Source organism: Littorina saxatilis, linkage group LG13 (genome assembly GCF_037325665.1).
Source record: "Littorina saxatilis isolate snail1 linkage group LG13, US_GU_Lsax_2.0, whole genome shotgun sequence".
Classification (NCBI taxonomy): Eukaryota; Metazoa; Mollusca; class Gastropoda; order Littorinimorpha; family Littorinidae; genus Littorina; species Littorina saxatilis.
The window spans coordinates 43,190,787-43,203,762 of record NC_090257.1 but is presented as its reverse complement, the minus strand read 5'-3'; the positions used below and the strand labels follow the sequence as shown (position 1 = coordinate 43,203,762).

Below are 12,976 nucleotides of genomic sequence, written 5' to 3'. Positions count from 1 at the left end.
TATGAAGGGGGAAAGAGAGGAGGACGGGGTCTCATCGTCCTCCCGCTGATAATGTATCTGTACCTTGTGATGACATTTTAAAGCAAAAATCCCCTTTGATAGGTCGTGGGATATTCGTTTCACCTCGGATTCATACAGGCCAATGGATATGACGATGTCATTGTCACTCTGCAGAGCCTCTAGTGATGTTCTCATATATTCATTGACCCTGTCTTGAAGAGATAGCATGGACTAACGGAGATGTAGGATAGCATGGACTAACAGAGATGTAGGATAGCATGGACTAACGGAGATGTAGAATAGCATAGACTAACGGAGATGTAGGATAGCATGGACTAACGGAGATGTAGGATAGCATGGACTAACAGAGATGTAGGATAGCATGGACTAACGGAGATGTAGAATAGCATAGACTAACGGAGATGTAGGATAGCATGGACTAACGGAGATGTAGGATAGCATGGACTAACGGAGATGTAGAATAGCATGGACTAACAGAGATGTAGGATAGCATGGACTAACGGAGATGTAGAATAGCATAGACTAACGGAGATGTAGAATAACATGGACTAACAGAGATGTAGAATAGCATGGACTAACGGAGATGTAGAATAGCATGGACTAACGGAGATGTAGAATAGCATGGACTAACAGAGATGTAGAATAGCATGGACTAACGGAGATGTAGGATAGCATGGACTAACAGAGATGTAGAATAGCATGGACTAACGGAGATGTAGAATAGCATGGACTAACGGAGATGTAGAATAGCATGGACTAACGGAGATGTAGAATAGCAAGGACTAACGGAGATGTAGAATAGCATAGACTGACGGAGATGTAGAATAACATGGACTGACGGAGATGTAGAATAGCATGGACTAACGGAGATGTAGAATAACATGGACTGACGGAGATGTAGGAAAGCATGGACTAACGGAGATGTAGAATAGCATGGACTAACGGAGATGTAACTTGTATGTAGTTTTTTTAAAAATTCATTTAGAAAGAAAATTTTCAATGTTTGTAAACCCTTTGTTTTGGGTGTAATCTATGGTGCGCCAAATTGATATTACTATCGTTAACTGTTATAAAGGGTTTTGAAACTATCGTTAACTGTTATATAGGGTTTTGAAACTATCGTTAACTGTTATATAGGGTTTTGAAACTATCGTTAACTGTTATAAAGGGTTTTGAAACTATCGTTAACTGTTATATAGGGTTTTGAAACTATCGTTAACTGTTATAAAGGGTTTTGAAACTATCGTTAACTGTTATATAGGGTTTTGAAACTATCGTTAACTGTTATAAAGGGTTTTGAAACTATCGTTAACTGTTATATAGGGTTTTGAAACTATTGTTAACTGTTATAAAGGGTTTTGAAACTATCGTTAACTGTAATATAGGGTTTTGAAACTATCGTTAACTGTTATACAGAGTTTTGAAACTATCGTTAACTGTTATAAAGGGTTTTGAAACTATCGTTAACTGTTATAAAGGGTTTTGAAACTATCGTTAACTGTTATAAAGGGTTTTGAAACTATCGTTAACTGTTATAAAGGGTTTTGAAACTATCGTTAACTGTTATAAAGGGTTTTGAAACTATCGTTAACTGTTATAAAGGGTTTTGAAACTATCGTTAACTGTTATACAGAGTTTTGAAACTATCGTTAACTGTTATACAGAGTTTTGAAACTATCGTTAACTGTTATGTAGAGTTTCGAAACTATCGTTATCTGTTAGATAGAGTTTCAGAAACTCTATATAACAGCTAACGATAGTTTTATCAAAAGCGCGTCGGTATCGTTCCCAAATGGGAAAACCCTGAAACTGCCATTGCAAAACTGTCTTTTTGCTACGAAATGTACATTTTAACTACAAACACAATTTAAAAAAACTACAACATTAGTTATTGACCGTTCTTCTGTTGTCGTCTTCTCAAATCATTGTTGAGTTTATTTAATATTAGCTTTATCATATCATTTGTACTTTCGGCCGTACCGTTTTCCACGTGTGCGGTTTGAAGACGCGGAATATTCGCGGAAAAGATCATGACAGACGCACGGCTACACAAAACAGTGGGTTTTTTTTCAAAACAAACACAAAACAACGTGACATTCCCCTCGACGCGTTTTGGAAAACACTGCATGCTTTCGCATCGTGTTTTGGGTACTGACACTGACTGTTGCACACTGCATGCATGCCAGCCGTATGTGTACAAACTGACTCGCACACAGCGCGGTAGCTAGAACGGGTCAAGCTGACACTGACAAATATTTCTGTGAAAACAGGAAGCGTGCTAGCTGTAACGAAGATTTGATTACTTGATTAAACGAAGCAGCGAAATGATGGACTTTTCAGACGACAGTTAGTTGAATATGATCTACTAAATGTTGTAGTAATTTAGTGCAAATTCGCTCGAACGAAACGTTCAGCAGCCATTTTGCCGGCATCGAAACATCCGACCACGCCATCGCTATTTTTAGAAACTCTATATAACAGTTAACGATAGTAATATCACTTGCGCGCACCATGCCGCCGTTTTGCGAAACCCTCGTTATCTGTTATTCATAGTTTTAGCAATAGCGCGCACAAACGCGCTATTGATATAACTCTAAATAACAGTTAACGATAGTTTCGAACTCTATTTAACAGTTAACGATAGTTTCGAAACTCTTTATAACAGTTAACGATAGTTTCAAAACCCTTTATAACTGTTAACGATAGTAATATCAATTTGGCGCACCATAGTAATCAGTAAACCTAACAATGTGTAATACGGGATGGTTTTCTTCTCTTGTCTTTGAAATTGCCTGCTTCTGCTTTAGGTGTGTTAAACCAGCAAGGAGAGTGACATTGAAATTGCCTGCTTCTGCTTGAGGTGTGTTAAACCAGCAAGGAGAGTGACATTGAAATTGCCTGCTTCTGCTTGAGGTGTGTTAAACCAGCAAGGAGAGTGACATTGAAATTGCCTGCTTCTGCTTGAGGTGTGTTAAACCAGCAAGGAGAGTGACATTGAAATTGCCTGCTTCTGCTTTAGGTGTGTTAAACCAGCAAGGAGAGTGACATTGAAATTGCCTGCTTCTGCTTGAGGTGTGTTAAACCAGCAAGGAGAGTGACATTGAAATTGTCTGCTTCTGCTTGAGGTGTGTTAAACCAGCAAGGAGAGTGACATTGAAATTGCCTGCTTCTGCTTTAGGTGTGTTAAACCAGCAAGGAGAGTGACATTGAAATTGCCTGCTTCTGCTTGAGGTGTGTTAAACCAGCAAGGAGAGTGACATTGAAATTGCCTGCTTCTGCTTGAGGTGTGTTAAACCAGCAAGGAGAGTGACATTGAAATTGCCTGCTTCTGCTTTAGGTGTGTTAAACCAGCAAGGAGAGTGACATTGAAATTGCCTTTCAAGTCCCGATTGTGACACCTGGCTGAAACAAGAACGACTTTCACACTGTCTGATAATTTGAAGCAACACATGTTGACACATACAGGACAGAAAAAGTATGCATGTACAGAATGTAATGCTAGGTTCACACAGTCTGGTAATTTGAAGCAACATATGTTAACGCATTCTGGAGTGAAAAAGTATTCATGCACAGAATGTGATGCTAGGTTCACACGGTCTGGTCATTTGAAGCAACACATGTTAACGCATTCTGGAGTGAAACGGTATTCATGTGGGGAGTGTGATGCTAGGTTCACACGGTCTGGTAATTTGAAGCGACACATGTTAACGCATTCTGGAGTGAAACGGTATTCATGTGGGGAGTGTGATGCTAGGTTCACACGGTCTGGTCATTTGAAGCAACATATGTTAACGCATTCTGGAGTGAAAAGGTATTTATGTAGGGAGTGTGATGCTAGGTTCACACTGGATAGCAATTTGAAGAAACACCTGTTAATTCACACTGGAGTGAAAAAGTATTCATGCACAGAATGTGATGCTAGGTTCACACAGTCTTGTCATTTGAAGCAACACATGTTAACGCATTCTGGAGTGAAACGGTATTCATGTGGGGAGTGTGATGCTAGGTTCACACGGTCTGGTAATTTGAAGCGACACATGTTAACGCATTCTGGAGTGAAAAGGTATTTATGTAGGGAGTGTGATGCTAGGTTCACACGGTCTGGTCATTTGAAGCAACACATGTTAACGCATTCTGGAGTGAAACGGTATTCATGTGGGGAGTGTGATGCTAGGTTCACACGGTCTGGTCATTTGAAGCGACACATGTTAACGCATTCAGGAGTGAAAAGGAATTAATGTGGGGAGTGTGATGCTAGGTTCACACAGTCTGGTAATTTGAAGCGACACATGTTAACGCATTCAGGAGTGAAAAGGTATTCATGTGGGGAGTGTGATGCTATAGGTTCACACAGTCTGGTCATTTGAAGCAACACATGTTTACGCATTCAGGAGTGAACAGGTATTCATGCACAGTGTGTGCTGCTATAGGTTGTCAGGGTCTTGTGGTTTGACGCAACACATGGCAATGCATGCCAGGGAGGGAAAAAACATGCATGTTCAGTGTTTGATGCTAGGCTTTCACAGTCTGGTAGTTTGAAGCAACACATGTCAACGCAGATCATGTGTTGAATGTTTAATCTACGATGGAGTTTGACCTCCTGAGTTTAATTCTTGTCCATTCAGTTGATGAGTTGTGTTATTGTGCATGATTCAATTTCGCAAGTTTGGCTTCCATGAATTCAGTCAGCTTCCAAGTCCGTTTCATCCTGGACTAATCAGATCCTTATTTCAAGTATTCAAGCAATGTTGTCTTTTTTGGAGTTATGTCAGTTTGGTGTCAGAATTGTGTAATAAGTCTGAATATTTCCAAAAATCAACGATCTCAGTTTCCATTTCAAAACATTTTGTTTGTCATTCTACCCGTTTGTATTTATTATCATCCGCATTCTCAGACTTGATTCTGCTTAAATTATGACTTCATTTATTTATTAATGTTCATGGAAACCTTCAGGTTTGCATAACAGTTTTTATAGGGCTAAGAAATTAGCCCTAAAATTTTCAATCCTGTTTGATTGCACTTCGCTTCCCGGGGTGATCGTAGTGTTTCGGCACTCGGTTACATCTTTGAAAGAGCATATCTATATATATATACGACTTGTGTCTGTGTCTTCGCGATGCACGGCCAAAGTTCTCGATGGATCTGCTTCAAATTTGGTGGGCTTATTCACAGAGACCCCGGACACAACCTGATCGATGAGATATTTCAACACGTGCTCTCAGCGCGCAGCGCTGAACCGAATTTGGTTCCACCTCAGCTATACCGGGCCCCCATACCGACACACCAAAGCCGCTACACCACATCACAACGCCAAAGTTCTCGGTGGATCTTTTTCAAATTTGGACACCGTATTCAGCTACACCCCGGACACAATATCATCGATGAGATATTTCAACACGTGCTCTCAGCGCGCAGCGCTGAACCGATTTTGGTTTTTGTGTTCATTTCACCATTACAAGTAACTCTTCCTAATATCTTCTCCAGTGTTTTCCGTTTATCTCCCTTCCTTCGTGTGGCTTCAATCCATATTCCCGTTTCTAAGTTACTATTTTTAGAATGTCACTGCGCTGTCCAGAACGCTTTCCTTGCACCCGTAAGTTGTTCTTACTGTCAAAGTGAAAAGGTCGAATCAATTTATAGCCACGCGAAAAATACACTCTCACCTATCTCTATATATTTATAGATATAGATATACATATATATATACGGCTTCTCTGTGTGTATGTGTGTTTGTGTGTGTGTGGGCAAAAACCTGTGTATTGTAGAGTTCTGTTTGTGATGTTGTCTAGCGGCTTTTGTCTGTCTGTATGTTCTGGCATTTGGGAAGCCACAGCAGATAATATAGGGCTAAGAAATAAGCTCTAAAAATCTCAAGTTGTTCTTACTGTCAAAGTGAAAAGATCGAATCAATTTATAGCCACGCGAAAAATACACTGTCACCTATCTCTATATATTTATAGATATACATATACATATATATACGGCTTCTCTGTGTGTGTGTGTGTTTGTTTGTGTGTGTGTGTGGGCAAAAACCTGTGTATTGTAGAGTTCTGTTTGTGATGTGGTCTAGCGGCTTTTGTCTGTCTGTATGTTCTGGCATTTGAGAAGCCACAACAGATAATATAGGGCTAAGAAATAAGCTCTAAAAATCTCAAACCCGTTTGACAGGACTTCGCCTTCAAAGGTGATTGTGGTGAACCGCCACGCTGTCTGTCTCTGTCTCGCGATTCACCCCGGCGAATTCACCATTCCCAGTAACTCTTCCTTATCTTCTCCAGTGTTTTGCGCCTTCGTGTGGCTTCAATCCATATTCCCGTTTCTAAGTTACTATTTTTAGAATGTCACTGCGCTGTCCAGAACGCTCCCCTTGCACCCTTAAGTTGTTCTTACTGTCAAAGTGAAAAGGTCGAATCAATTTATAGCCACGCGAAAAATACACTGTCACCTATCTCTATATATTTATAGATATAGATATACATATATATATACGGCTTCTCTGTGTGTGTGTGTGTTTGTGTGTGTGTGTGGGCAAAAACCTGTGTATTGTAGAGTTCTGTTTGTGATGTGGTCTAGCGGTTTTTGTCTGTCTGTATGTTCTGGCATTTGAGAAGCCACAACAGATAATATAGGGCTAAGAAATAAGCTCTAAAATTCTCAAACCCGTTTGACAGGACTTAATTCGCCTTCAAAGGTGATTGTGGTGAACCGCCACGCTGTCTGTCTCTGTCTCGCGATTCACCCCGGCGAAGCCGGGTATTCCTCTAGTGTATAAATATATCCTAATTAAGAATAATTATCCATGGACAGATTCTAGTGCCAGGTACCTTGAAGTGACACATAGTGGCACAAAGATTTCGTTTCTTCAATATATATTAAATGTATATATGTCATACACAGTTTTGTTAATGTCTAGAGTTGTATGCGTCACCTTCTTCTAATGTTTAAACAGTTTGGCAGCTCTGTTGGAATGACTGCACAATGTCCAGCCTTCAAGAAGGAGACAAATCATGCATGTTAATTGTGTGAAGCACATTCAGGGATGCAGAAGTTCAAAACATTTCTGAAATTCACTAGCCCAGCGGACTAGTAAGTGTTGAAATTCAATTGACCACAGACATTATTACTAGCCTTTTTTTGATAGTTTCCCTATGTCTCGGAAAAGAAGTGTCTCTTTCTACACCGTGACACCTTGAAGGGTTAAAATCCTTCCCCTTTAGATGATTGTGTACCACTTTGAACTCAAAGCCATGACGTTCCCTACACAAGGCTTTGATAACGAACGGATAAGAGACTTACCACTCGTGCGTTTCGATTCATTCAAAGATGCAAAGATTTTCGTTGTTGATACAAAGGGACTTGACGCTCACTTTCTGCACGCTGAGAACGCCTACAGTGACGCTGAGAACGTTGAAAAATACCATCAAAATATTAATTCTGCCCTACAGCGTTTTACTTGGTCCATGATAGGTCCAACCATTTGTTTTCCTAATTTATGTCAAGCCTCTGATGCCAAGAAATTGAGTGAAGCCGACCCGCTTTGAATTTTCAACTGTAATATGACTAAGGAGTTATGCCCCTTATCCGTTCGTTATCAAAGCCTTGTGTAGGGAACGTCATGGCTTTGAGTTTAAAGTGATTGTGTACATGCACATGCTTCCGTTTCGAAGGGTACATTAAAACGGATCAGCCTGGCTTCTTCCTTGTTGTGCAGACTGTGTGTATGCATGTGCATTAGTTTGACTGACAAATTAGTGTCATAATAAATTCAGCAAAGAATCTCCAATCCACACTAGAAGCAGCCAGGCTTCTGAGTTTTGGCATGCGTCCATGTAAATCATCTCATCTGTAGAGGTGCAGTTGATTGGGAAAAACAAGGAATAATGTATCTTTAAGACGCATCAAACCTGTTTGATAACATATCATATTAATTTGGGGGAATGTTTTATCGTTCTGAGAATTACTCAAAGTAAACGGTCTATAATTTCATTGCCTGTGATGTAAAAGATTGCCCCCCGCGGGTTAGGGGGAAGCAGACCTGGGAACCCATACGATTTTGCCGTATTTTGTACACATGATTGTCTAGAATACGATCAGTACGGTCAGTGGAAAAAAAATACGACGAGAAAAATTCCCAGACTACTTTTCTTCACAAGCGCATCCCGAAGCTGATCCAGTATTTTGACACATGATTACAGTTTTTGTCAGTAAACATTGAAAGAAACATTTGTTTTAAATGTTTTGGTAAACTTAATAAACGGTGCGACGGGCGCGTGTGAACCGTGTTTAAATCATGGATGTTGAAATGCTGTGTGGAGTACGCTCATTTGTCTGGAAATACACCAAGTTTGTTTGAGAATACTCCAAGTGCAAACAGGTGTTCCCAGGTCTGGGGAAGAATTTACCCGATGCTCCCCAGCATGTCGTAAGAGGCGACTAACGGATTCTGTTTCTCTTTTTACCCTTAAGTGTTTCTTGTATAGAATATAGTCAATTTTTGTTAAAATTATAGTCAAGCAGTATCATGTAAGAAATGTTAAGTCCTTTGTACTGAAAACTTGCATTCTCCTAGTAAGGTAATATATTGTACTACGTTGCAAGCCCCTGGAGCAAATTTTTGATTAGTTCTTTTGTGAACAAGAAACAATTGACAAGTGGCTCTATCCCATCTCTCCCCTTTCCCTGTCGCGATATAACCTTCGTGGTTGAAAACAACGTTAAACACCAAATAAAGAAAAAGATGTTAAAGATTGAGACATGAAATGCATACATAGTATCCTTTCCCTCTGTTTTTTTTTAACCTTTTTCCTTTAATACTTTCTTTCTTTTTTCTTCAAGAAAAGGCTTTTAAAAAATAGATCTTTGTTGACACTTTATTTAATTTGTTGGAGTAAGTTAGCTATTAAACTTGACTTGCAATCTTATAGATATTAAAAGGCTTTGTGTTCTCCATTGTTACTTGTATGTTAGAAAACAGATACAAGAAATTTAAAACACTCTGAAGAAAATATTAATACTGAACTTTATTCATTTTTATTATATTTGAAAATGTTTGTTTAGCGCCAGCAGAAAAGCGCCTCGGTTAATGACGCAATGTATATACAGAAACTGTAGTTTTGACAAATTAATGTTGCTAAGCATGCTTGTGGTTTGTGTTACATTTTCATATTCTCATTTCAGAAGATATTATAAAAGTTAGACTGTTAAAAGAATGCTGATACGCTTAATTTTTATTTCGCAGGTTTGTTGAATGCGAAAGAGTCGGAAGCTCTTGCGGCAAAACTTTTGAAGTTGAAAGGGGAGAAAAAATGTTGAATACTGTATAAGGGAAGTAACCCCCTTTTGTAAGGTTTGGAAAGTGGTTTATCTCAGTACTCCCCTTGCTTTTAACCATCATGTCAAAATACAATCTGAACCACTTTAACTTAACACTAAGTTTGATTACTACTTAAATAATGATAATTAGTATAGACTTTATGATCAGCACTGAGCCTGACATTAAAAAAAAAACCTATGCTTGCGGATTGTTTTGATTTTTTTGGTTTTTTGTTGAATTTTATAGCAAGAAAGTATCCGCTTTGGAGATGTTTTCATTTGCTGTGATTAATCTGCTTTGAAAAGATGTGTAAAGAAGCTAATTGATTAAATTAAATGTAATCTGCAAACATGCAGTTATCATAGAAAAGGCTCTTCTGTGACACAGTCGTGCATCTATTCATCATCGTGTTTTATTCAGTTCTTGTGAATGTGCATTTGTTAGGTCAAACAAAAACTATGTGATTCAGGAATTCAAACCTCTAGTCTAGCGAGAGTTTGCTCATTCCATGTTGTACAGGGTCCGATCGCACTGACTTTAAAGTGTAAACAAAGGCAATGTCCATTGGAGACAATACCGTATCAAAAGACTACCCAAAACAACGTTTTTGCACAGGCATTCAAGCACTTATACATGCTAAAGCAATCCTCGTGTGCGCAGGTGTGATATATTACAACCTCAAACTGAACTCTACTCTACTAGCTCTACTCCAATCTGTACTCTATAGTGATCTGTGTAATATCTCCGCTCACAAGAGCCAACAGTTTGATGAAATGAGTCTGTGCGTGGAAAAATCTTGGAGCAATTAAAGACAGTTTGGGTCAATAGTACCCCTTTAAATAAATCCCCTATCTTATAGGTATTAAAACTGTAAGCTTTGTCAGACCTACACTTATTTTGGTGTAAAGATAGCCATTGGTGCAATTTGTATCTTCACATAATCATTTTCCCGCAGTGGGGCACTGCGGTTATGAAATTAAAAGCCCCTCCTGTTTTTGGAACCGCAGGAGCTTTCTAGTTTGCTGTTAGGTAGATTTTTGGTTCCTCTTTCCTGTCTCTTTTTCTTCATGAATTCTTTTCTTTTTTCTGCCTTCTTGCTCATTCACCTGTATTTTTTCCAAAAATCTCTTCTCTTGCCGCTTATCTCGCGATTCATGTATAGTTTAATCTGTTAGTGTTCTGATGTAAGTCCAGCAGTAGATAGGTTAAGCCTATTTTAACATACTGGAAACTGGTAATCTTCCAGTAGGTATTAATTTAGTTTTACTAAAGCCTGCTGGGACACAAGTAATGGGTTAGTGCATTTGTAAACAGGAATCGCTTGACAAGTGGCCCCCTTCATCCCCCCCTTCCTCGTCCTGATATGGCTCTGCGTAGTCGGCTGGACGTTAAGCAACAAATAAACAAACAAACAAACATAATCATTTTGCATTTATTTTTCACATGCAAATAAATCATGGTAAGATTCGAGTTCCTGAAAGGATGGCCGAGTGGTAAAGTGCACTTGCCTCGGAAGCGAGAGGTTGCGAGTTCGACCGGCCCTGGGTCAGGGCGTAAACAATTTTCTTCCCTTTCCTAGCCCAGGTGGTGGGTTCAAGTGCTAGTCTTTCGGATGAGACGAAAAACCGAGGTCCCTTCGTGTACACTACATTGGGGTGTGCACGTTAAAGATCCCACGATTGACAAAAGGGTCCTGGCAAAAAAATGTATAGGCATAGGTAAAAAAAAATGTCCACCAAATACCCGTGTGACTTGGAATAATAGGCCGTGAAAAGTAATTATTCGCCGTAATGGCTTGAGATTTGCTGGCCGATGTGAATGCATGATATATTGTGTAAAAAAATCCATCTCACAGGGCAGAAATTAATATGTAAAGCGCTTGGAGAACGTCAAGCGCTATATAAATCTCCCATATAAATTGTACGCAGCCCTGTGTACAGTCACTTCTTCCCGAGTGCTTTGGGAGCTAGTTCTGTGGCCACTGGGAGACCTGACTCTTCACTTGCTTTGGGAGCTAGTTCTGTGGCCACTGGGAGACCTGACTCTTCACTTGCTTTGGGAGCTAGTTCTGTGGCCACTGGGAGACCTGACTCTTCACTTGCTTTGGGAGCTAGTTCTGTGGCCACTGGGAGACCTGACTCTTCACTTGCTTTGGGAGCTAGTTCTGTGGCCACTGGGAGACCTGACTCTTCACTTGCTTTGGGAGCTAGTTCTGTGGCCACTGGGAGACCTGACTCTTCACTTGCTTTGGGAGCTAGTTCTGTGGCCACTGGGAGACCTGACTCTTCACTTGCTTTGGGAGCTAGTTCTGTGGCCACTGGGAGACCTGACTCTTCACTTGCTTTGGGAGCTAGTTCTGTGGCCACTGGGAGACCTGACTCTTCACTTGCTTTGGGAGCTAGTTCTGTGGCCACTGGGAGACCTGACTCTTCACTTGCTTTGGGAGCTAGTTCTGTGGCCACTGGGAGACCTGACTCTTCACTTTCTCTTGACCTTTTTTCTACGAACAATGTAACTTGTGTTTTGTTGGTTGTTTGGATTTTTTTTTTTTCAAGAAATGACAATCGGCATTGTCGTGTTAGCTTACATTTTGTCCATTACACTTTGCTCGTTGTTGAATGCCAGTTATAATGGAAGTTGAAAACCTTACGACATCTGCATAACCACATGGAGAAAAAGTAATAAATTAATCATGCTCTGAAAATCCCTATCGTGTGTTTGTGTGTGTGTGTGTGTGTGTGTGTTTGACCTTGAAGAGTGTTTAAAAGAAAACTGTCCGTTACTGTCAAGTGAAATCTATTTTAAGGTTTGACATAAACACTCATTTTATCTGTTTCGAATGAAAGAAAATGTTTTTGAAACAAGGTTTGAAACTGTTGGAAATAACAGATCAACATTAATGCTCGTTAGCTGCAGAACTGTTATAATCTTGAAATATCTTCTGTCTCACTCACCAAAGAAGACATGATCATAACTCAAACGCTCCAAACCAATACGTTTTCAACAGCAAAGTATGACCCGAAGCAGTGCTTTAGTCGAGAGAAACATCTATATTTATGAACGGATTATATCCCTTTAACTTTCCACCAAGCAAAATTTAAACAAAATTGGCACATCAGCTTTATCGTATCATGGTATCTGATGTGTATTGCGTATTAAATGAGCCTTTCGATTTTTCAATTTCTTTTTGTTTACGACGATTCTCGTGTGACATAACTTTTAACAGACATATGGTCTTGAAAATAAGCAAGCCTTTCTTAAAAGTCACAGATAAGTCCAAGATCGTGGAGTATAATAGAGACGTGACACGTGTGTGTGTTTGTGTCTGTCTGTGTGTGTGTGTCTGTCTGTCTTTCTGTGGGTATGTCTGTCTGTCGCTTGGTCCGTCTCTGAGTGTCTATATCTTCATCTGTGTGTCAATTTCTGTGTCCCTGTTTCTGTGTGTGTCTGTGCACGGACGGTAAGGAACTGTGCACCACCAAGCGTCTCAGTGTGTGTATGCGTGCGTGCATACATGCATATGGGCATGTGTGCGTGCCTGTGTGTCAGATAAGGAAAAAAAAAAAAAAAAAATAGGTGTGGTTACGGTAACCTAGCCAAAAAAAAATAGGGTAGGAAGGTAGGCAATCACTTTTTTTTTTT

At 39.8% G+C, this 12,976-nt stretch overlaps 1 long non-coding RNA gene across 1 annotated transcript in view; it reads left to right on the top strand.

The window, feature by feature from the left end:
- Positions 1-12,040, top strand: part of LOC138945805 (uncharacterized) — a 41,856-nt gene extending 29,816 nt beyond the window's left edge. The window contains exon 2 of the long non-coding RNA XR_011449120.1: positions 10,535-12,040. This is a non-coding gene — a long non-coding RNA (uncharacterized lncRNA). The remainder of the gene's footprint in view (positions 1-10,534) is intronic.
- Positions 12,041-12,976: the final 936 nt, after the last annotated feature.